General features: G+C 42.9%; 1 protein-coding gene across 7 annotated transcripts in view; it reads right to left on the bottom strand.

The window, feature by feature from the left end:
• PIK3CB (phosphatidylinositol-4,5-bisphosphate 3-kinase catalytic subunit beta) overlaps positions 1 to 23984 on the bottom strand; it is a 254144-nt gene that overhangs the window by 117346 nt on the left and 112814 nt on the right. Inside the window, exon 3 of one of the 7 annotated variants that reach the window (XM_074405844.1) lies at positions 12930 to 13023. The exons of the other annotated variants lie outside the window; for them this stretch is intronic. The gene's annotated coding sequence lies outside the window, so the exon portion shown is untranslated. The remainder of the gene's footprint in view (positions 1 to 12929; positions 13024 to 23984) is intronic. 7 annotated transcript variants of the gene reach the window in all.

Below are 23984 nucleotides of genomic sequence, written 5' to 3'. Positions count from 1 at the left end.
TGCGGTGAGCCGAGATCGCGCCATTGCACTCCAGCCTGGGTAACGAGTGAAACTCCATCTCAAAAAAAAAAAAGAAAGAAAGAAAGAAAATCATACAAAAACTCATTTCAGAATAATTCACTAAACTATACATTTATATTTTATGCACTTTTCTATATGTGTGCTATATTTCATAATTAAAATGTCTTAGCCGGGCGCGGTGGCTCACGCCTGTAATCCCAGCACTTTGGGAGGCCAAGGCGGGTGGATCACGAGGTCGAGAGATCGAGACCATCCTGGTCAACATGGTGAAACCCCGTCTCTACTAAAAGTGCATAAAATTAGCTGGGCATGGTGGCGCGTGCCTGTAATCCCAGCTACTCAGGAGGCTGAGACAGGAGAATTGCCTGAACCCAGGAGACGGAGGTTGTAGTGAGCCGAGATCGCGCCATTGCACTCCAGCCTGGGTATCAAGGGCGAAACTCCGTCTCAGAAAAAAAAAAAAATGTCTTAAAATTGTTTTAATGGCAAAAAACACTGCAAAGGCTAAGTACCTTTCTTGTGCCATCTTTAGGTGCATCATAAAGTTTTATCCTTTAGTTGTACAGTTGCCCATGCTTAAAAATCCTTCCTCGCTTACAAAGAAACATCACACCAATCTCCAAAATCGATTCCCCTACCTACAATTTCAAGGACAAAACCCTCACATTTAAAGTATCAATTGATTCAGAAATACTCTAATGATTCAACAAGACATTGAAGACGACTATAAAGCAGCATTACTGTGTTTAAAGACCTAGAAATGTTTTTCCCAACCAGGACTAAATCATCAAAGGGAATACTGCAAGGTTACACATTGATATTGTCTACCTTGATATTGTCATTAGCAATTTACTAATATCTGAGTTAAGGTGGCTGTTAGACTTTGTAAACAATCAAGGGAGATATATAGTATTAAGCTAAATATTCTCCAGAAGAATGGTTTTCCATTCTGGCATACTCAGTATTCCCTTTTCTTTCTTTCTTTCTTTTTTCTTTTTTTTTTTTTTTATTGTGAGATGGAGTTTCACTCTTGACGACCAGGCTGCAGTGCAATGGCGCAATCTCGGCTCACTGCAACCTCTGCCTCCTGGGTTCAGTAATTCTCCTGCCTGTCTCTTGAGTAGATGTGATTACAGGCACCTACCACCATGCTGGACTAATGTTTTGCATTTTTAGCAGAGACAGGGTTTCCCCATGTTGGCCAGGCTGGTCTCAAACTCCTGACCTCAGGTGATCTACCCACCTCAGCCTCCCAAAGTGCTGGGATTACAGGTGTCAGCTACCGTGTCCAACTCAGTATTCCCTTTTTAAATAAATATTTTATAAATACATTAGTAATTTGAAATGAAATTATTAATGCAATATATGTATGCTTAATTTAAAATTAAATCCATATAACATCCTAACTGTAAGATTAAGAAGAAATAAAGATAATAATATAAATCTCAGTACATGAATGCTTGGATATGACCACACTACTACTTGGTGAAGTAGTCAGAGGCTTGCATATACATATAATCCCCATGGATATGACAACTGCAAATGTAGATTGATTCAGATGTATTACATTGATGAGTAAATACTACAAATGCCACTGCCACTGGTGCCATGATTTTTCCAAAATAAAAAAATCAATTTATTAAAATAATGTAAAACATACTTTGTATTATGTTAGCATGTAATGTAGAGCTCAACTCTAGGCTCAGGTAATTAACAAACAGGCTTTCAGCCAGGTGTAGTGGCTCACGCCTATAATCCCAGCATGCTGGGAGGCCAAGGTGGGTAGATCACCTGAGGTCAGGAGTTTGAGACCAGCCTGGCCAACATGGTGAAACCCAATCTCTTCTAAAAATACAACAATTAGCCAAGCATGGTGGCACACGTCTGTAATCCCACCTACTTGGAAAGCTAAGGCAGGAGAATTGCTTGAGCCCAGGAGGCAGAGGTTGCAGTTAGCTGAGATTGTGCCACTGCACTCCAGCCTGGGTGACAGAGAAAGAGTCTGTATCAAACAAACAAACAAAAAAACTAAAATAACAGGCTTTTCAAATACATGACTATCTGTAGAAAATTTAAAAATCATGTTCATACAAGACACTTCTTTTGTTGTACAAAACTGTCCAGGGCACTGTACGCTATCTGATTATCCATTATCTTACAGTAGCACTGCCCTCAATTACTGTGCCAACAAGAACAAAATCATAACCCAACAAATTTCAAAAGTATCTTATGGTGGCTTCACACAGTCCACTTTCAGAACCACTGCTCTAAAACAATTCCTACTGTTTCAGGATCTTTGGGGTGTTGTTTTCTGGCCAGAAACCTCTGTGGCCAGTGGTGCCTTTGCCTTAGTTTTGACAGGGCCTGCTGGGCTCATTCCACTCACTTGGCCTAGCAGGCTACATTTGACTCTCACTATGGGAATGGATCCCATGTCTGACAAGGGAGACTGTATGGAGCAGTGATGGGTATGTGAGCAAGTGTGGGGTCCAGCCACTGCACAGCCAGACACGCCAGCTGCTGCAGTGTGTCGGGCAGCTCCAGGTGCCAGTACAGGCACCAGCTCTCCACGAGGCTATAGCTGGAGAGCAGCTTCCACAGCTGGCACTGAGGGGACATGGTGACTCCTAGAAGCTTGGAGATGCCAGGAACCCAGGGGCCCCAAAGAGGGAGTCACAGTCTTGGCTCAGGGTGCTCCCAGGTCTGAGCTCCCCAAAGGGCTGCAGCTCTTCTCTCCTCTTCGCCTGCAATGTGACAAACAAAGGGCATGTTTCAAACCTGTTTGTGTTACAGCTCTTTTAGCCTCATTCGGCAGGTTCCAAGTTCTTGTCCTGCCCCCAGAAGAATGAGGTACGCAGGCAAGAGGAGGGTGAGCAAGTCAAAGAGGAGCTTTAATGAGTGATAACAGCTCAGAGAAGGACCTAGAGTGGGTAGCTCCTCTCTGAAGCTGATCGTCCTGATGTCTGCTCAGCTCTAGCTGAGCCTGGGGCTTTTCTGGGCCTCAGAGGGGAGGACGGTATGCCAACTGGCCCACAGGCAGCCATGAGAGGGCCCAGAAAAGGCACTACAAGTTCTCGCTCTAGTCCATGAGACTGGCAGCCTGGCCCCCAGCCTTCACATCCTCCCTGTCCTGAAGGTGGAGCCTCTTTAGGGACCCAACCCCCTTCCACCCAGGAACCTGTCTGCCTCCTGCTGCCATTCATGGTGCCCAGGTTGTAGGTACCACCTACAGGTCAGTGCCAAGCTGCCCTCAGTCTCCTTTCAGCTTCCCTCCAGTGCTCATTGACGCCCAAAATCTGGAAGGGGCCAAGATGGCAGGGGACTGGCGTGCCAACACTACCCCAAGCATGTGCACACTGCCCGGACTGTGACAGCACCTGGGCTTGACCCCGACTCTGCTCCAAGGTCGGTGTGGGTGCCCACAGCAGGGAAAAGCCAGACAGTGGAAGCAGGCATTTCCTTCCAAGTCTCCAAGGACAAGGCAGGCCTTCTTGGGCCCCTAAGGAGTGTAGGGATGCCTGGGTTGGGCAGCTGCATTATCATGGGAGAGAAGGGGCTGGAGTTGGGGGACAAGAGGTGTGCTCCTGCCTGCTCCATGCAGCAAGAGGCGTGGGTCTGCAGCCACAGTTTGGGTGGCTGCTGCTGCACCTGGGAAAACTCCCACCCCACCAGCCTGGAAGGGTTGGGGCTCCCAGCTCCTGTTACCTCCACAGAGCATGCAACCCTGGCCACACCTCCTTGCTGCAGCTGGGGTGATGGCAGCAGCCACTGTAGACAGTTCACCACTACCATCACTACTATTTCTCAAAGCAGCAACAGAATCTCCATAATTTATCCTGTTTTTAAATGTAATGAACAAAATAGTATACATTTCTATCTGCCAATCAGTGATGTTTCCTATATTTGGCTATGCTGTTTTTGGCTAATTCTTGAAGGGTAAAGAAGCTCTAAGTAAAGAAAACTAGAGGAATGTAAGTCCAGTATAACTAGCTCTCAGTTTTCAGTATCTTTAGTATCAAATTTACTAATGGGATAGTCAAACTAAAACCACAAGTTGACATGTAACTCTTCAGAGTTTTTTGTGCAGAACGGAAGAAAAGAATTGAGGAAGAGGGCATACTCACAAGATACGCTGTGCTGCAATTAAAATAGCATGTGCTTTGTCAGACTTAAAACTGTAACATACTACTTTGAAAAAATGAGGTAACACACTGATTGGTAACCAATATATCTGTAGATATATTTTGAAGAAAATTATATTATTGCCACTAAGTTGAAAATAAAATATATTCTGGTTTCTCTCTCCCTTAGTCACTCTTATTTTATAGGACCACACAAACAGTTCAGCCTGAGAGAAGTGAATCGGAGTTTCAAGTTGGAGGTATCTTAGCAGTTACAGACCGTATCCATTTTAAAGATAAGAAAACTAAAGCTGAGAGTTCAAGTAAATTATCTAGGAATACACAAAGACAGAGTCAGGCCCAAAAGTCAGATTTTTTTTCCCCAACCAATTAGCATACTTTTTTGCCCCCTTTTCTTTTTTATTTTTGTCTTTAAAGAAAATATCCTGCCAGGCGCGGTGGCTCAAGCCTGTAATCCCAGCACTTTGGGAGGCCGAGGCGGGTGGATCACGAGGTCAAGAGATCGAGACCATCCTGGTCAACATGGTGAAACCCCATCTCTACTAAAGATACAAAAAAATTAGCTGGGCATGGTGGCACGTGCCTGTAATCCCAGCTACTCAGGAGGCTGAGGCAGGAGAATTGCCTGAACCCAGGAGGCAGAGGTTGCGGTGAGCCGAGATCGCGCCATTGCACTCCAGCCTGGGTAACAAGAGCGAAACTCCATCTCAAAAAAAAAAAAAAAAAAAAAAAAGAAAATATCCTTCACAGGCCTACCTTGCTTGGCAAGATTCTCAGCCTTGTATTATCCTTCTGTTTAAGCATCAAAGCAAGAGATCAAAGGCTGAGGAGAAGCAGAGTTTTTAAACTATGAAAACTTTTCAAGGAAGCTATCAGAGGGCACAGGAACTTCAGCAGTGACAATTAGTTCAACTAAACCCTTTAACTGTAATTATAACACATACCCTGCTGATTGTTCACTGGCAGAAAGAGGAAAGAATTTAAAAGGTATCAGCTTCCCCAACAATGTGCCAGGAGAACCACTGGACTACTTCTTTAGTGATAAGCAGAAAACAACATAAATCTGTTCTATAGGTGAATAAATTCAACCAAAAACAACTTTAGAAAATCATAGGAGATACCCAAAAAGAGACTGTTTTTTAAATATAAAAGAAAAAAACATTACTTTTTTTTTTTTTTTTTTTGAGACGGAGTCTCACTCTATCACCCAGGCTGGAGTGCAGTGGCGCAATCTCGGCTCACTGCAACCTTCACCTCCTAGGTTGAAGAAATTCTCTGCCTCAGCCTCCCAAGTAGCTGAGATTACAGGTGCCTGCCACTATACCAGGCTAATTTTATTTTATTTATTTATTTATTTTGAGACAGAGTTTCGCTCTTGTTATCCAGGCTGGAGTGTAATGGCGCGATCTCGGCTCACCGCAACCTCCGCCTCCTGGGTTCAGGCAATTCTTCTGCCTCAGCCTCCTGAGTAGCTGGGATTACAGGCACGCGCCACCATGCCCAGCTAATTTTTTGTATTTTTAGTAGACACGGGGTTTCACCATGTTGACCAGGATGGTCTCGATCTCTTGACCTCGTGATCCGCCCCCCTCAGCCTCCCAAAGTGCTGGGATTACAGGCTTGAGCCACCGCGCCCGGCCCCAGGCTAATTTTTTTTGTTTTTAGTAGAGACAGGGTTTCACCATAGTGGCTGGGCTAGGCTTAAACTCCTGATCTCGTGATCCACCCACCTCAGCCTCCCAAAGTGCTGGGATTGAAGGTATGAGCCACCGCCGCGCCCAGCCACATATTATAACTTTAGGTTTCATTCAGAGGCAACTTAAGGTATGGGATCTTGATTCATCTGGGCTTTGGTCCCTACCCCCAACATTGCTCAAAGACAACAAATCAGCTCTAACTGTTGATGCGTTTATGGTTAAACATGCATTACACTGGGCACTTAAAAACTGAACAATATAGAACTTTATTTTCTAAAGGTGATTATTTCATAATTGCTATAATTCTATGTAAGAGCTATTTTTAAAGTAATTTCACAAACTGTTAAAGAATTGCTGGCCAGGCACAGTGGCTCATGCCTGTAATCCTGGCACTTTGGGAGGGTAAGGCAGGTGAATCATGAGGTCAGGAGTTTGAGACCAGCCTGGCCAACATGGTGAAACCCCATCTCTACTAAAAATACAAAAAACTGGATGTAGATGGTGGGCACCTGAAATCCCAGCTACTCAGGAGGCTGAGGCAGGAGAATTGTTTGAACCCGGTAAGTGGAGGTTGCAGTGAGCCGAGATCACACCACTGCACTCCAACCCAGGAAACAGAGTTAGACTCCGTTTCAAAAAAAAAAAATTACTAAAACATTATATACCATATCATTTATAATAAAATACATTTAAATTTATCCTCTCAAATCAAAGGTGGCACTCTAACTGCTTTCACAAAACATCGACACCAGCCTGGGCAACAGAGAGAGACCACGTCTCTACAAAAAAATTTTAAAATTAGTTGGGTGTGGTGGCACACGCCTGTGGTCCCAGTTACTGAAGAGGCTGAGGTAGGAGGATCTCCTTCTCTTGAGCACAGAAGGTGGAGGCTACAATGAGCCCTGTTTGCAGCACCACACTCCAGCACAGGCAACAGAGCATGACCCAATCTCAAAAAAAAAAAAAAATTGCAAAAGGCACTGAGCCTTGAAAAAGTTTATACCTGCTCACTTGGTAATTCCAGTTCTAGAATGTATCTATTTACAAACCTGAATACAGAAAAAGTTTCATGTATAAAGCAAAACATAAGAATATGAAAAATTAAGATAGCATAAATGACCTACCTGATGGCATCCACTTGGTGCAGTCATTTAAATTCAAGTTTATCAAGTGTATGTGGCAATGTTTAGAAATAACATGAAAAAAATTCCAAATATAAAGTAGTATACACATTATAATTAGAATTGTGTTTTGTTTTTTTTTTTTTTTTGGGACAGAGTTTCCCTCTTGTTACCCAGGCTGGAGTGCAATGGCGCGATCTCGGCTCACCGCAACCTCCGCCTCCTGGGTTCAGGCAATTCTCCTGCCTCAGCCTCCTGAGTAGCTGGGATTACAGGCACACGCCACCATGCCCAGCTAATTTTTTTTTGTATTTTTAGTACAGACGGGGTTTCACCATGTTGACCAGGATGGTCTCGATCTCTTGACCTTGTGATCCACCTGCCTCGGCCTCCCAAAGTGCTGGGATTACAGGCTTGAGCCACCGCACCCGGCCTTGTTTTTTTTTTCTTTAAGACGGAGTTTCGCTCTTGTTACCCAGGCTGGAGTGCAATGGCGTGATCTCGGCTCACCGCAACCTTCGCCTCCTGGGTTCAGGCAATTCTCCTGCTTCAGCCTCCCGAGTAGCTGGGATTACAGGCACGCGCCACCATGCCCAGCTAATGTTTTGTATTTTGAGTAGAGACGGGGTTTCACCATGTTGACCAAGATGGTCTCGATCTCTTGACCTTGTGATCCACCTGCCTCGGCCTCCCAAAGTGTTGGGATTACAGGCGTGAGCCACCGTGCCCGGCTAGAAATGTGTTTAAAGTTAAAAGAAAAAAACTGTAAGTACAACCTAATGCACAGCAATTAAGGGTGGAAGGAAAGACACTCATACAGTTCAAAAGTAACTATAAAATAGCTGTTTCTTTTATTCGGTGTACCTTTAACAATGGTATACAATTTATACACTCCTTTAAAGTTCTATTATTCCGGACACTTTGAGTGGGTCCAAAGGAAGGACTTAGGTTAGAATTTGGCAATTTAGTCTCTATTTTTTAAATTTGTATGTATGTATGTATGTATGTATGTATTTATAAGACAGGGTCTTACTCTGCTGAGCAGGCTGCAATGCAGTGGCATGATCATAGCTTACTGCAGCCTTGACCTCCCAGACTTGAGCAATTCTCCCACTTCAGCTTCCTGAGTAGCTAGGACTGGAAGCACACACCACCACCATGCCCAGCTCATTCTTTTGATGTTTTTGTTTTTGTTTTTTACTAAAGACAAGGTTCCGCTACATATTCCCCAGGCTGGTCTTGAACTCCTGAGCTCAAGCAATCCTCCCACCTTGGCCTCCCAAAGTGTTGGGATTATAAGCATTAGCCAAAGGACCTGGCTATTCATTTTTGGGGTTTTCTTTGTTTTGTTTTGTTTTTGAGATGGAGTCTCGTTCTGTTACCCACGCTGGAATGCGATATGGCATTATCTTGGCTCACTGCAACCTCCACCTCCCAGGTGCAAGTGATTCTCCTGCCTCAGCCTCTGGAGTAGCTGGACTACAGGTGCCTGCCACCACAACTGGCTAATAGAGACAGGGTTTCATCACATTGGCCAGGCTGGTCTTGAACTCCTAACCTCAAGAGATCCACCTGCCTTGGCCTCCCAAAGTGCTGAGATTACAGGTCCGGCTTTTATTCTTAATATATATGTGCTTATTAGTATTTGTAAACACAGGCCAGGTGTGGTGGCTCACACCTGTAATCCCAGCACTTTGCGGGGACTGAGGTGGGCAGATCACTAGAGGGCAGGAGTTCAAGACCAGCCTGGCCAATGTGATGAAACCCTGTCTCTACTAAAAATTAAAAAAATAGGCGTGTTGTCAGGCACTCACCTACTTGGAAGCCTAAGGTAGGAGAATCACTTGAACCTAGAAGGCAGAAGTTGTAGTGAGTCAATATCACTCCACTGCACTCCAGCCTGGGCAGCAGAGTGAGATACTGTCAAAGAAAAAAAAAAGGATAAATTTATCCAAATTTATCTAATATAAATTTAGATATATAATCCATAAAAAAAAGAAAAGAAAAAATATAATCCATAACACTGGTACTTCAATGCGGAGAGAGGACATTACTGGTATTATTTCATCAAACTAAAAGAGCTGATAAAAAAATTAATAAAAAATAAGTCAGGAGGCTGAGGCAGGAGAATTGCCTGAACCCAGGAGGCAGAGGTTGCGGTGAGCCGAGATTGCGCCACTGCACTCCAGCCTGGGTAACAAAAGCGAAAAAAAAAAAAAAAGTCATATCACTCTATTATTCCAAAATATACAGCTAGCCTCTTTAAAACATGCCATTTAAAATTACTTAATAGGCTGGGCGCGGTGGCTCAAGCCTGTAATCCCAGCACTTTGGGAGGCCGAGGCGGGTGGATCAAGAGGTCAAGAGATCAAGACCATCCTGGTCAACATGGTGAAACCCTGTCTCTACTAAAAATACAAAAATTAGCTGGGCATGGTGGCGCGTGCCTGTAATCCCAGCCACTCAGGAGGCTGAGGCAGGAGAATTGCGTGAACCCAGGAGGTGGAGGTTGCGGTGAGCCGAGATCGCGCCATTGCACTCCAGCCTGGGTAACAAGAGCGAAAACTCCGTCTCCCAAAAAAAAAAAAATTACTTAATAAAGTCTTTAAAATGAAAAAAATTATAAAATAATAAAATTAAAGTATTCTTCCAAATACATAACTTTTTATTAAGCAATGCTAATAAAACTCTTCAGATTTCTAGTTTTTAGTCTACCTTCCTCTTTTCTAATCTAAATGTTCAATCATGTTTACCCCTAACGTCAGCAAGAGATAAGTTATTCCGAATGGATATATATGTTTCCAAGAAAAATATATTTCATCCCCACTGCCTTCTCTCCTCACCTTCTGTACCCCTTGCTGAAACCCATTGAAGTGAACAGTATTTGGGACATGGGAACTGTCACTAATTGTTAAGCTATTTTAATCATTGTTTGACAATAACCATGTTTTAAGGTAAAAATGATTATTTCCCTAAATAGATAAAATTAATAGGACAGAGATAAAATTAATAGGACAAAGACTTACTACCAATATCTACTACATAATATAGAGACCTTCTCTAGCCTTTGAAGAGAATTTTCAAAGGCTAGAGAACTTTGAACTACTAAGAGAATTTTCCTGTATTATAGGAGCATTATAGGAGAGCAAGTTCTGTTTTTAAACATTTTTGCTAATAATGCATAAACAAAAATATCCAACATATAACTGTACAGTTCAATGAATTTTTAGAAAGCAAGTATCTCCTGCAAAGCAAAGCCGCTATCCAGATTAAGAAATAGAATACTGCCAGCATTTCAGGAGATTCCTTGTTTGTCTCTTTCAGATAGCAACCCTCTCCCAAACCTCCTACCAATCTGACTTCTTTCATAAGAGGTGGGGTGTTTTTTTTGTTTTGTTTTTCAATCACTTTAGGTAACAGTATGAAAGTAAAGCAAATATCCAAATAATTGTGGCTCACTGGATACACTTTTGCACCTATCATCCAAGTATATATTTTAGACAAAAGTTTCATTGTCTGGATGACTGCTTCTGTTTCTCACTCCAAAGAGTAGAGATGGGTCCAACAGACTAACTGGGGTGAGTGCTTTTGAATGTCTACAAATCTTCCCTTCAGAAATGGTAACCAATCAATTCTGGTTCTTGTTTACAAGTACCGTCATGACAATCAGGAATGACTGCTTGCGTAGCAGAGTACCCACATGTAACTGCAATGAGAGTGAGTCATGAGCCAAACTGTACAAGTGTGTGGTGGTGCTGGTGAGTAACTAACCAACAGCTCTCACATCTAGGAACTGAACCAGTGCCAGAAAGCCATCTGGATAGCAAACAGTAACATGAGAAGAATTTTAAATAGCTTACAGCTGTAGAAAAAGCACTATTCCGGGCTCTGAACCTTTTAGTTATTTCTGTCTGCTGTCATTTTGAAAATAACTCATAATATGTAAAAATTAAAAGAACATCCAATAAAGGCTGGCATTTTTCCCAAGTCATTTCAGGATTACTCCTTTGCACGCTGGTTTAAGTTTGGTCTGGCAAGTACTTATCACTTGTTTGTATGTTTTAAACCTTTTCCTTGGAGACCAATTTTCATCCTAAGCTAGCCACCCATGATTGGCAAAATGCTTCTGTGTATAGCTTTCACTTCTTCCTGACTTCTGACAGTAAAATGAGGGGGAAAAAAACTAAGAAAACTTGAAGTATCTGTCCTTGGTGCCAAGTCTTCTTTCACTGCCTATTCTCTCTAGAGGATACAGAGAGTCCAGAGAGGCAGGCTGACAATGCCATTTCATTGCTAGGCCTTGATCAAAAAGAGAAAAAAAGAAAATGGCAGAGGGACAAAGTGGGGAAACAACTGAATTTCAAGTAAATAAGTATTTAGTAAGTACTTATTCTGTTTAAGACACCATATCAAACTCTTGATTGGGAGATGAGATAATTACAAAATAAAACAAAGCAATTTCCATCCCAGCCTGTACCAGAGCAGTTAGGTCTAGTGACAGACTAGTTGGAGCCATGTCTGTTATCTGATTGGTTGCAGTATTTTTTTCCCTAGACTTCCCAGAGCCTCAACCAGAAGGGATGAGGATGGAATACTGGAAAAAGGAAATACAGAGTACCTGCCTGAACTTCTTAAGAGTGTGGGACTGCAGTGTCTGGGGATCAGGACATGTCACCTAAAAAGTTAAGGCAGCACCACAATGTTGCTGTCATGAAACCCCCTCATTGCCTCACTGCCCAGTCTATGACCTGTGCACAATGGGATGAGTATTAGGAGTTAAATGGTTTGCAATATAATCATTAATCACATGTTACTGTGTTTAAGATCCCAAAAGATCTGATCTCTTTATCTGTTATACATTAACAGGACAGCTTTTGAATACTGTCCTGTATTTAACTTGTAATATTACCCTATAAGTTAACAAATTATATTTAGTTCAAAAACCTCAAATATAGCATTCTTTTAAATTAAAAAAACATGTATTTTCACTCTCTTCTTAATTTTTTTTTTTTTTTTTTTTGAGACGGAGTTTCGCTCTTGTTGCCCAGGCTGGAGTGCAATGGCGCGATCTCGGCTCACCGCAACCTCCGCCTCCTGGGTTCAGGCAATTCTCCTGCCTCAGCCTCCTGAGTAGCTGGGATTACAGGCACACGCCACCATGCCCAGCTAATTTTTAGTATTTTTAGTAGAGACGGGGTTTCACCATGTTGACCAGGATGGTCTCGATCTCTTGACCTCGTGATCCACCCGCCTCGGCCTCCCAAAGTGCTGGGATTACAGGCTTGAGCCACCGCGCCCGGCCTCTTCTTAATTCTTAATACAACATTTCAAATGCTACTTTGTTGGGGAGTAGGGTTTTCATCTTATTCATGTCACCCACATTACTTACTCTCACAAATGAATTTTTGATAAAGAAAATAAAAAACTGGCCTGGTGCAGTGGCTCATGCTTGTAATCCCACCATCTTGGGAGGCCGAGGAGGGTGGATCACTTGAGGCCAGGAGTCCGAGACCAGCTTGGCCAACATGGTGAAACCCCATCTCTACTAAAATTACAAAAATTATTGTATTGGGTGAGGTGGCAGGCACCAGTAATCCCAGATACTCGGGAGGCTGAGGCAGGAGAATCACTTGAACCCAGGAGGCAGAGGGTGCAGTGAATGGAGACCACACGGTTGCACTCCAGCCTGGGCAACAGGAGCGAAACTCTGTCTCAAAAAAAAAAAAAAAAAAAACACCTGAAAAATGACATTAGTATCCATTTCATACCACTAGTACAACAGTTAATCATTTAAAATGTTTCCTGACTGAATGTAGCTATTAAAACCAACCCATACTTTTTCTTCTGGAAACTATGAGAATACTCTCAAGGGATTAAAAATGTTTTGGATAAAACATTAGCATGAAAGAAAGCTTTAAGTATTTAAGGCTGGGAGTGGTGGCTCATACCTGTAAATCCCAGCACTGTGAGAGGTCGAGGCGGGAGGATTACTTGAGGCCAGGAGTTTGAAACCAGCCTGGGCAACTTGGCAAAACCCTGCCTCTACAAAAAGATACAAAAAATAGAAAAATTAGCTGGATATGGTAGCACACACCTGTAGTACCAGCTACTCAGGAGTCTGAGGTGGGAGAATCACGTGAGCCTAGGGGGCAGACATTGCCGTAAGCTGTAATTGTGGCACTGTACTCTAGCCTAGGCAAGAGAGCGAGACCCTGTCTTAAAAAAACAAAAACAAAACAAAAAAAACCAGCCTGGGCAACATGGTAAAACCCTGTATTTACCAAAAACACACAAGGCATGGTGGCATGGACCTGTGGTCCCAGCTACTTGGGAGGGTGAGGTGGGAAGATCACTTGAGCCTGGGAGGCAGACACTGCAGTGAACCAAGATCGCACTACTGCACTCTAATCTTGGTGACAGAGTGAGAACTCCCATCTCAAAAAAAAAAAGGATCTAAATAATCTAACAGATTATTGAAAACTAGCTCAGGCCAGGCACAGTGGCTCACACCTGCAATCCCAGCACTTTGGGAGGCCGAGTTGGTCAATCACCTGAGGTCAGGAGTTCAAGACCAGCATAGCCAACATGGTGAAACCCTGTCTCTACTAAAAATACAAAAATTAGCCAGGTGTGGTAGCATAAGCCTATAATCCCAGCTACTCGGGATGCTGAGGCAGGAGAATCGCTTGAACCTGGGAGGGGGAGGTTGCAGTGAGCCAAGATTGTACCATTGCAATCCAGCCTGGGCAACGGAGCAAGACTGTCTAAAAACAAAAAAAAAAAGAAAACTAGCTCAAAAAAAAAATATTATTACATGATAAACAACATTACTGTCATGACCTGGGATAATTTTACAACATGGCCACAAAAATTCTTTTACACTCCTTCCATAGAGAGGTGAGGTGCATGATCTCTCTCTTGAATATGGCTTCAGTGACTGCTTGACATATATTAGAATACAGCAGAGGTAATACTCTACTAATTCCCAGGTTTAAGAAGCTGCAGCTTCCTTCCATTTTGCTCTCTTAAGACACCTGTTTGTGAGATGCTCATTCTTAGAAGGTAGCCATCAAGCTGTGAGGCAGCTCAGTACACACATACGGGAGAGACTAAGGGTAGGTGTTTTGACGAACTCCAGCTGACTGCTAGGACCAATAGCCAAATTTCTCAGTGAAGAAGCCTTCAATGACTCCATCCCTCAGACGTCATGTTTCTCCACCTGAGGCCCAGACAATATGGGCCAAAGACAACCTGACTCTGCTGTGCCCCATCCAAATTCTGGACTGTAGAACCAGTGCATAATAAAATGATATACCACTAAGTTTTGAAATGGTTTGTTACAGCAATATATGATTGCAGTATAGCCTATTAGAATGAAAAACAATTATGCAATTACTACCATGAATAATTCATTTTTTTCTTTAAAAAAAATTACAGTTTGTTCTCCCATTCAACAGCCACATCTTCTCACGTAACACCTGTCCCAACCCTGAGACATCACAAAGAAAGTGAAGGCCAGATAGATTGACTTGGCCTTACTGGGCCCCTAGTCACCAGGGCTGATTTTAACTCTGGCAAAGTGGATACTGTATCCGTCAATGACCCCTTCACTCACCTCAACTACATGGACTATATTATATGTTCCAGTGTGATTCCACCCATGGCTAGTTCCATGGTACAATAAAGGTAGAGAACGGCAAGCTTGTCATCAATGAAAACATCACAACCATTTTCCAGGAGCAAGTTCCCACCAAAATCAAATGGGGTGATGCCAGCACGATTATATTGTACAGACCACTGGCATTTTCATTACCTTGTAGAAAGCTGGGGCTCATTTAAAAGGAAGAACCAAAAGGGTCATCATCTCTTCCCACTCTGCCGATGTCCCCATGTTTGTGATGCGCATGAACCATCAAAAGTGCAAAAAACAAAGTCGCAATTGCCAGCAAACCTTCTGCACCACCAACTGTTTAGCACCACTGGCGAAGATCATACATGACAACTCTGGCATCATGGGAGGAATCATGACCATGTCCACGCTATTACTGACATCCAGAAGACTACTGATAGTCTCTTTGGGAAACTGTGGTGCAATGGCCACAGGGCTTTCCAGAACATTGCTCCTGCACCTACTGGTGCTGCCAAGGCTGTGGGCAAAGTCATCTCCAAGCTGAGCAGGACTCACTGGCATAGCCTTCTATGCCCCAACTACCAATGTGTCCATCATGGACCTGACATGCCATCTGGAGAGACCTGCCACATACAATGACATCAGGAAGGTGGTGAAGAAAGTGTGGGAGGGCCCCCTCAAAAGCATCCTGGGCTACTCTGAGTACCGGGTTGTCTCTGCCAGTGTTAATAATGACACCAACTTTTCCGCCTTCAACGCTGGAGTTGGTATTGCTCTCAGTGACCACTCTGTCAAGCTCATTTCCTGGTATGACAATGAATTTGGCTACAGCAACAGAGTGGTAGATTTTATGGTCCACATGGCCTCCTGGACTACCAGCGCTAATGAGAGAGCACGAGAGTAAAAGACAGGCCCTCAGCGGCTGTGCAGTCCCTGCCCCACTCAGTCCCCCACCACCACACTGAGAATCTCCCTTCCTAGACACAGTTTCCATGCCAGACACCCTGAAAAATAGGATAAGCCTAGAAATCCCCACTTGGTTGTCCACCATCAATAAAGTTTTCTGTATTCAGCACTCCTCTACTGCCAAAAAAAAAAAAAAAAAAAAAAAAAAAAAACCAACACACATTTTCCTAAACCTGTATCTTACTCTAGGTCATTTCTTTTTTTTCTTTTTTAAGACAGGCTGTCCTGTCATTCTGTCACCCAGGATGGAGAACAGTGGCATGATCTGGGCTCACTGTAACATCCACCTCCTGGGCTCCAGCAATCCTCCCACATCAGGCCTCCCGAGTAGTTGAGACCACAGGTCCATGCCACAATACCTGGCTAATTTTTTGTATTTTTGGTAGAGATGGGGTTTTGCCATGTTGCCCAGGCTGGTCTTGAACCCCTGAACTCAAGTAATCTATCCAATTCAACCTCCCAAAGTGCTGGGATTACAGGCATGAGTCACTGCAACTGGCCAATTTTTTTTTAATTTTTATTTTTAAATACAGACAGCGTCTTGCTTTTTTGCCCAGGCTGTCGAAGCCCAGGGCTCAAGCAATCCTCCTGCTTCAGCCTCCCAAAGAGCTGGGATTACAGTTGTGAGCCACCACACCTGGCCCAAGGGCATTTCTTATGAGAAATATTTTCTTCTAATATATAAATAACTTCATTATATTAGGAAACAAGTTAACTCTAGAATTAGAATTATGCAGGCCTGGGTTCTACTGAAATTTAAATGGAACTGAGAATTTTTTCTTTTTTTTTTCTGAGACAGGGTCTCACTCTGTTGCCCAGGCTGGAGTGCAGCGGCATGATCTTGGCACATGTAACCTCTACCTCCCAGATTCAAACAATTCTCCTGCCTCCGCCTTCCAAGTAGCTGAGATTACAGGTACACACCACCACACCCGGCTAATTTTTGTTATTTTTAGTGGAGACAGGGTTTGGTCTCAAACTCCTGGCCTCAAATGATCTACCCACATTGGCCTCAAAAGTGTTAAGATTACAAGCATGAGCTACCATGCTCAGCCAGAGAACTAACTTTCAAAAACTAAAATTAACAAACTTTAGTTTTAAATGTTACTACTGTTTCCAAAAAGAAAGTAGTGTGGGTTAAATGAGTTTTTAAAATTATGTCTTTTTTCTTTTTCTTTTATTATTATTTTTTTATTTCTGAGATGCCCAGGCTGGAATGCAATGGTGCAATCTTGGTTCACTGCAACCTCTGCCTGCCAGGTTCAAGTGATTCTCTTGCCTCCACCGCCCAGGTAGCTGAGATTACACATGCATGCCAACACGGCCAGCTAATTTTTGCATTTTTAGTAGAGTCAGGGTTTCATCACGTTGATCAGGCTGGTCTCAAACTCCTGACCTCATGATCCACCTGCCAAAGTGCTGGTATTACAGGCGTGAGCCACCTCACCTGACCTTTTTTTTAGGGTTCCCTTGGGAACACCATCAGGCATAGCGGTGTTCGCCTGGAGTCCCAGCTACTCACTCTTTCTTGCCATGTAGGCTGGAATACAGTGGTGCCATCATAGCTCACTATAGCCTCTACCTCCTGGGATCAAGCCATCCTCCTGTCTCAGCCTCCTAAGTAGCTAAAACTACAAGCATATACCATCTCACCCGACTAATTTTGTTGTTCTTTGTTTTTCTGTTTGTTTGTTTGTTTTTGTAGAGACAGGGTCTCACTATGTTGCCCAGGCTGGTCTAAAACTCCTGGCCTCAAGTAATCCTCCCACCTCAGCTTCCCAAAGTGCTGAGATCACAAGCATGACCCACCACACTCCAGCTAAAAATGATGTCTTTACATAAAAATGAAACTTCTAGGCTCGTGCCCATAATCCCAGCACTTTGGGTGTCCAAGGCAGGAGAATCACATCAGCCCAGGAACTCAAGACCAACCTAGGCAACACAGTAAGACCTCCTCTCTACAAAAAATAAACAAAATTAGCCAGGCACAGTGGTGCTCACCTGTAGTCCGACCTACTCAGGATGTTGAGGTGGAAGAACTACTCAAGCCCAGTAGGTCGAGGCTGCAGTAAGCCAAGATCATGTCACTGCACTCCAGCTTGGATGACACAGCAAGACCTTATCTCAAAAAAAAAAAAAAAAAAAAAAAAAAAACAGACCTCTGGCTTGGCCTGGTAGCCCACAGCTGCAATCTTAGCACTTTGGGAGACAGACATAGGAGGGTGGCTTGAGCCCAGGAGTTTGAAACAACACTGGGCAACATAGCGAGGCCCCAGAATCTCTACAGAATTTTTTTTTTTTTTTTTTTTTTGAGACAGAGTCCTACTCTGTTGCCCAGGCTGGAGCACTCACTGTAATTTCTGACTCCCGGGTTCAAGCGACTCTCTTGCCTTAGCTGTCCGAGCAGCCAGGATTATAGGTGCCCGGCACCAGGCCCAGCTAATTGTTTTATATTTTTAGTAGAGACACAGAGTTTCGCAATGTCGGCCAGGCTGGTCTCAAACTCCTGACCTCAGATGATCCTCACACCTCGGCCTCCCAAAGTGCTGGATTACAGGCATGAGCCACTGTAACCAGCCCCAAAAAAGTTTTTAATTAGCCAGGTGAGGGGATGTACACCTAGGGTCCCAGCTACTCAGGAGGCTTAAGTAAGAGAAGATCGCTTGACACCAGGCAGTCAAGGCTACAGAGAGCCATGTTTGCGCCACTGTACTCTAGCCTGGGTGAAAAAACGAGATACTGCCTCAAAAAAAATTAATGTTTTAAAAAACAACTCTTATTACCCAACTTTGGTTACAAAACCTTCAAGACGATTTCCTTGTACTAAATTGCTAACACAGTCCAAATTTATGAATAAATTGATGCAAGCTCTAGCCAACTTTGTTAATTATTTTTAAATATATTTAAAATTCTTATATTCCAGAGAAAAAATTGAATATTTAAACAAGTTATTTAGAAAATGAGTTTTCAAAGATTTTAAAAAACAAGTTATTAATATTTCAAAAGCAACTAAGTATCATACCAATACATTTGCCTACAGCTAAAACTTCAGAATTATTTCATCTCACATTATAAGCTTCCATTTGCTAATAAGGCCACGATGCAGTTTGTACCCAGGCCTAGATAAAAAGCCACAGAGCATGAAGTGAAGAGAATGAGTGTGATAAAAAGAAGACAATGATTAAAACTATCTTTAGCATCTTGTAATTCTTCAAAATTGAACTGGAACAAGGTGAATGAAGAAATGATGCAACCACTTTGTGCCTTTTAAATTTAATCACTAAGGAAGAAGGGTATGTGTGTGATAAACTTCCTGAGTATAGATCCTTTATCTTAGAAATTGAGATCTACAGAAATATGATGACTATACCAAGGTCACTAGGGTACAGACTAATTTTTTTCTTCTACAGTTACAGGATTATGGCTGGATACTTAGAAGATACATACCCCAACTTCCTGTGCAATTAGAAGTGGCCATGTAGTGAGTTCTTTCCAGTGGAACGTTGAGTGGAAATGACCTGTGCTATTCCAGGTCAGGGCTTTTAAGAAAGTTGGTGCGCCACTTACAACCTTCTCTTTCCTCTTCCACTGGTCATAGTGGAATAGAGGATGAAAAAGCCACAAGATGGAAGAAACAACTTGAAAGAGAATCACCTACCAAAGGGGGTCATCCAACTTAACTGTTCTATGAGTAAGAAACAAATGTCTATTGTGTTTGGACCATTACTCATTTTCAGTCTGTTACAGCAATTTGGCCTTCAATAATTTAGTCAAACACACAGTCTAGGTAGCTGCAAGGCCATGACTAAAACCCACATATTCTCCCTCAGTAACAGTCCAATATCACTGTGTTTTCCTTATCACCACCCTTCATCCAAATAGAAAACACAATTATAAAGAGCAGTGGGGAAGGCCGGGCGCGGTGGCTCATGCCTGTAATCCCAGCACTTTGGGAGGCTGAGGCGGGTGCATCACGAGGTCAACAGATCAAGACCATCCTGGTCAACAAGGTGAAACCCCATGTTTCTACTAAAAATACAAAAAATTAGCTGGGCATGGTGGCGTGTGCCTGTAATCCCAGCTACTCAGGAGGCTGAGACAGGAGAATTGCCTGAACCCAGGAGGCGGAGGTTGCGGTGAGCCAAGATCACACCATTGCACTCCAGCCTGGGTAACAAGAGTGAAACTCCGTCTCAAAAAAAAAAAAAAAAAAAAAAAAAGAGCAGTGGGGGATATCAGTAATGAGGCTACTATTAAGACACCAGCAAATCATTCCTGCTGAAGGTGAACAACTTTTATCCTTGTTCATTACCCTGTACAATGCATTTTAGAATTCCCTGGCAGAAATGAACATACTGACAGTTCTCCTCTTCCTCTGTTATCTTCTGATAAGAATTATTTTATTTTCAGAAACAAAGGTAGAGGATAAAGTATGTTAATTTGAGGCAGATAAAGTCAAGAGGGTGATTTTGTTTTTTACTTCTGAGACAGGGTCCCACTCTGCCACCCAGACTGGAATGCAGTGGTGTAATCATGGTTCACTGCAGCATTGACCTCTGGAGCTCAAATGAGCCTCCTATCTCAGCCACCAGAGTAGCTGGGAGTACAGATGCATGCCACCACACCCAGCTAATTTTTTCATTTTTTGTAAAGACAAGATCTCACCATGTTGCCTGTGCTGGTCTAAAACTTCTGAGCTCAAGTGATTCCCCCACACCCAACCTTGGTCTCCCAAAGTGCCAGGAATACAGGAATGAGCCACCAAGGCCCAGAAGGGTGATATTTTAACAGAAACAATGTAAGACAGAAAATTAGCTAGACAAGGAAAGAAAGACTATATGCAAAGCCATGAGAAACCTTAAGCATTTATGGAATTCAACAAGCAGAGAACAGGGGCAGAATGGTACTAGGGATGCTGGCTATATACAGATCCTAGTAGGTCAAATTAAGGCGTTGTTCTTCATGCAAAAGAATAAGAAATCCAGGCCGGGCGCGGTGGCTCAAGCCTGTAATCCCAGCACTTTGGGAGGCCGAGGCGGGTGGATCACGAGGTCAAGAGATCGAGACCGTCCTGGTCAATATGGTGAAACCCCGTCTCTACTAAAAATACAAAAAAAAGTAGCTGGGCATGGTGGCACATGCCTGTAATCCGAGCTACTCAGGAGGCTGAGGCAGGAGAATTGCCTGAACCCAGGAGGCGGAGGTTGCGGTGAGCCGAGATCGCGCCATTGCACTCCAGCCTGGGTAACAAGAGCGAAACTCCGTCTTAAAAAAAAAAAAAAAAAAAAAAAAAAAAAAAAAAAAGAATAAGAAATCCAATGAAGAATGTTAAACAGATGAATAAAAAAAATCAAATAAACTTTTTTAAGTTACAGTGTGAGAATGAATATATAAGGAATACGAACCCAATAAAAAAATAGACATTAAACAAATTTCCCAAAAGCCCAAATAATCCATAAACATAAGAGGAGAAATAGTCAACCTCACTGGTCACCAAGAAAATGTAAATTAAAACCACACTGAGATGCTATTTCATAGATCATTGCTAATGAGAAAGTAAACTGATTTAACCTCTTCCAAAGAGTTTAGCATCAAAAATTCTATTACTGGGTATAATATTCTAGGAAAATCCTTATCTGGGCCAGGTGCAGTGGCTCACACCTGTAATCCCAACACTTTGGGAGGTGGGCAGATCACCTGAGGTTGAGAGTTTGAGACCAGCCTGACCAACATGACAAAATCCCGACTCTAGTAAAAATGCAAAAATTAACTGGGCGTGATGGCAGGTGCCTGTAATGCCAGCTACTTAGTTGGAAAGTTGGAAAGCTGACGAGGGAGAGTCACTTGAACCCAGGAAGTGGAGGTTGTAGTGAGCTGAGGTCACTCCACTGTACTCCAGCCTGGGTAACAGACAGAAACTCTGCATCGAAAAAACAAAAATGCGGGCCGGGCGCGGTGGCTCAAGCCTGTAATCCCAGCACTTTGGGAGGCCGAGGCGGGTGGATCACGAGGTCGAGAGATCGAGACCATCCTGGTCAACATAGTGAAACCCCGTCTCTACTAAAAATACAAAAAACTAGCTGGGCGTGGTGGCGCATGCCTGTAATCCCAGCTACTTAGGAGGCTGAGGCAGGAGAATTGCCTGAGCCCAGGAGGCAGAGGTTGCGGTGAGCCGAGATCGCGCCATTGCACTCCAGCCTGGGTAACAAGAGCGAAACTCCCTCTCATAAAAAAAAAGCTTATCTGAGGATATGACATTCAAATGAATGTTTAAGGTGAAAAGTTTTCATAGTAATAAAAAACTAGGCATAACCCCAATGTACATTAATAGATCAATAAATAATACTGAATAATGTCCAGTCACTGTAGGAGGGCAGATCATTTGAGGCTGGGAGTTCAAGACCAGGCTGATCAACATAGAGAAACTCCATCTCTACTAAAAAATACAAAAAATTATCCAGGTATGGTGGTGCATGCCTGTAGATCCAGCTACTCACAAGGCAAAGACAAGAGAATCACTTGAACCTGGGAGGTACAGATTGCAGTGAGCCGAGATTGTACCACTGCACTCCATCCTGGGCAACAAGAGTAAAACTCTGTCTCACAAAAAATAATAATATTGAATAGTTTACAAGAGGAAAAATGAATAAAATACAACTACACACATCACCATTAATGAACCTCACCAACAATGTTAAAAGAAAAAAGAATATAATTTACTGGAGTATATGAAGCAAGACTCCATCTCAAACTAATGAATAAATAAAATAAAATCAGGCTGGTGCTTCCTTATTTTCCCCAGGCTCCTTGACAGTTTTGTTTTTTTTTTGAGACGGAGTTTTCGCTCTTGTTACCCAGGCTGGAGTGCAATGGCGCGATCTCGGCTCACCGCAACCTCCGCCTCCTGGGTTCAGGCAATTCTCCTGCCTCAGCCTCCTGAGTAGCTGGGATTACAGGCACGCGCCACCATGCCCAGCTAACTTTTGTATTTTTAGTAGAGACAGGGTTTCACCATGTTAACCAGGATGGTCTCGATCTGTTGACGTCGTGATCCACCCGCCTCGGCCTCCCAAAGTACTGGGATTACAGGCTTGAGCCACCGCACCTGGCCTTCCTTGACAGTTTTAAAGAAAGTCTCTCCTGGGTGCTCAGAAGCAGAAGAGGACTCCAATGGTTGTTTTAAAAACCTCTCCTCACAAAAATGACAGATTTGGAGTCATGAGCTATATATAATAATCTCCATTCATAATTCTTAAAACTTTGAATTTAAAATGTAGGCCCTTTTTGAAAATAATGTGATTTTTCCATTTAATTTGAGATGGAGTCTTGCTCTTCTTGCTCAGGTTGGAGTGCAATGTCGCGATCTCAGCTCAGTGCAATCTCCACCTCCCGGGTTCAGGCTATTCTTCTCCTGCCTCAGCCTCCCAAGTAGCTGGGATTATAGGCACATGCCACAATACCCAGGTAATTTTTTGTATTTTTAGTAGAGATGGGTTTTACCATGTTGGCCAGGCTGGTCTTGAACTCCTGACCTCAGGTGATCCACCCATCTCAGCCTCGCAAAGTGCTGGGATTACAGGCGTGAGCCAACATGCCCAGTCTCTACTTAAATTTTAAATATTATAAGTTTTATACAATTACACATAAAACATACTCTATTACGCATAAAACCGGTAATCCTCCACATAAAACTGTATTTAATAACATACGTGACTATTTAACATAGTCTAAAAAACAGTATTGAGATCAACAAGGCAGCCATTTAGAATGCCCTTTACGTACTACTTCCTCTATCATGTGGCTAAGTCAAAAGGCTAAGTCAAAAGGCTAAGTGAGATGCTTGCAGCAAAGAAAACAGTTTTGAAAGGTCATGCTATGCACACAGCCAGAATTTGTTTCACAATATCCTTACTGTCTGTGGCAGACTGTATGACAATCTGGCTACAGTTATTTCCTGAGTAAAAGCAAAAAGCACACCATGTTATCAAAGGACCAGAAACAGAAAACACTCAACAATATCATCTTTATGAACATTTTTTCTAACTGCGTAAACATCCATACATATTAATGAAAAAGAACCCTGAGGCAAAGACAATGAATTGGAGAAAGAGGAACTAGGAAAAACTGGAAGGCAAGTTTAAACTATAACACTCTGTTTACTCACAGTGTTCACATAACATAAGAAGCTCCTAAAGGAAAACTTTTAAAATTAAGACACATCATTTACCAAGGAAAAAAGCATAATTATAACAATATTGAAGACATTAAGATCATCTTTCAAAATTTCCATTATCTTTTTTTTTTTTTTTTTTGATCTCGGCTCACTGCAACCTCCGCCTCCTGGGTTCAGGCAATTCTCCTGCCTCAGCCTCCTGAGTAGCTGGGACTACAGGCATGCGCCACCATG

The sequence above is a fragment of the Saimiri boliviensis genome, chromosome 9, assembly GCF_048565385.1.
Source record: "Saimiri boliviensis isolate mSaiBol1 chromosome 9, mSaiBol1.pri, whole genome shotgun sequence".
Lineage (NCBI taxonomy): Eukaryota > Metazoa > Chordata > Mammalia > Primates > Cebidae > Saimiri > Saimiri boliviensis.
This window is presented reverse-complemented; position numbering and strand designations above follow the sequence as displayed.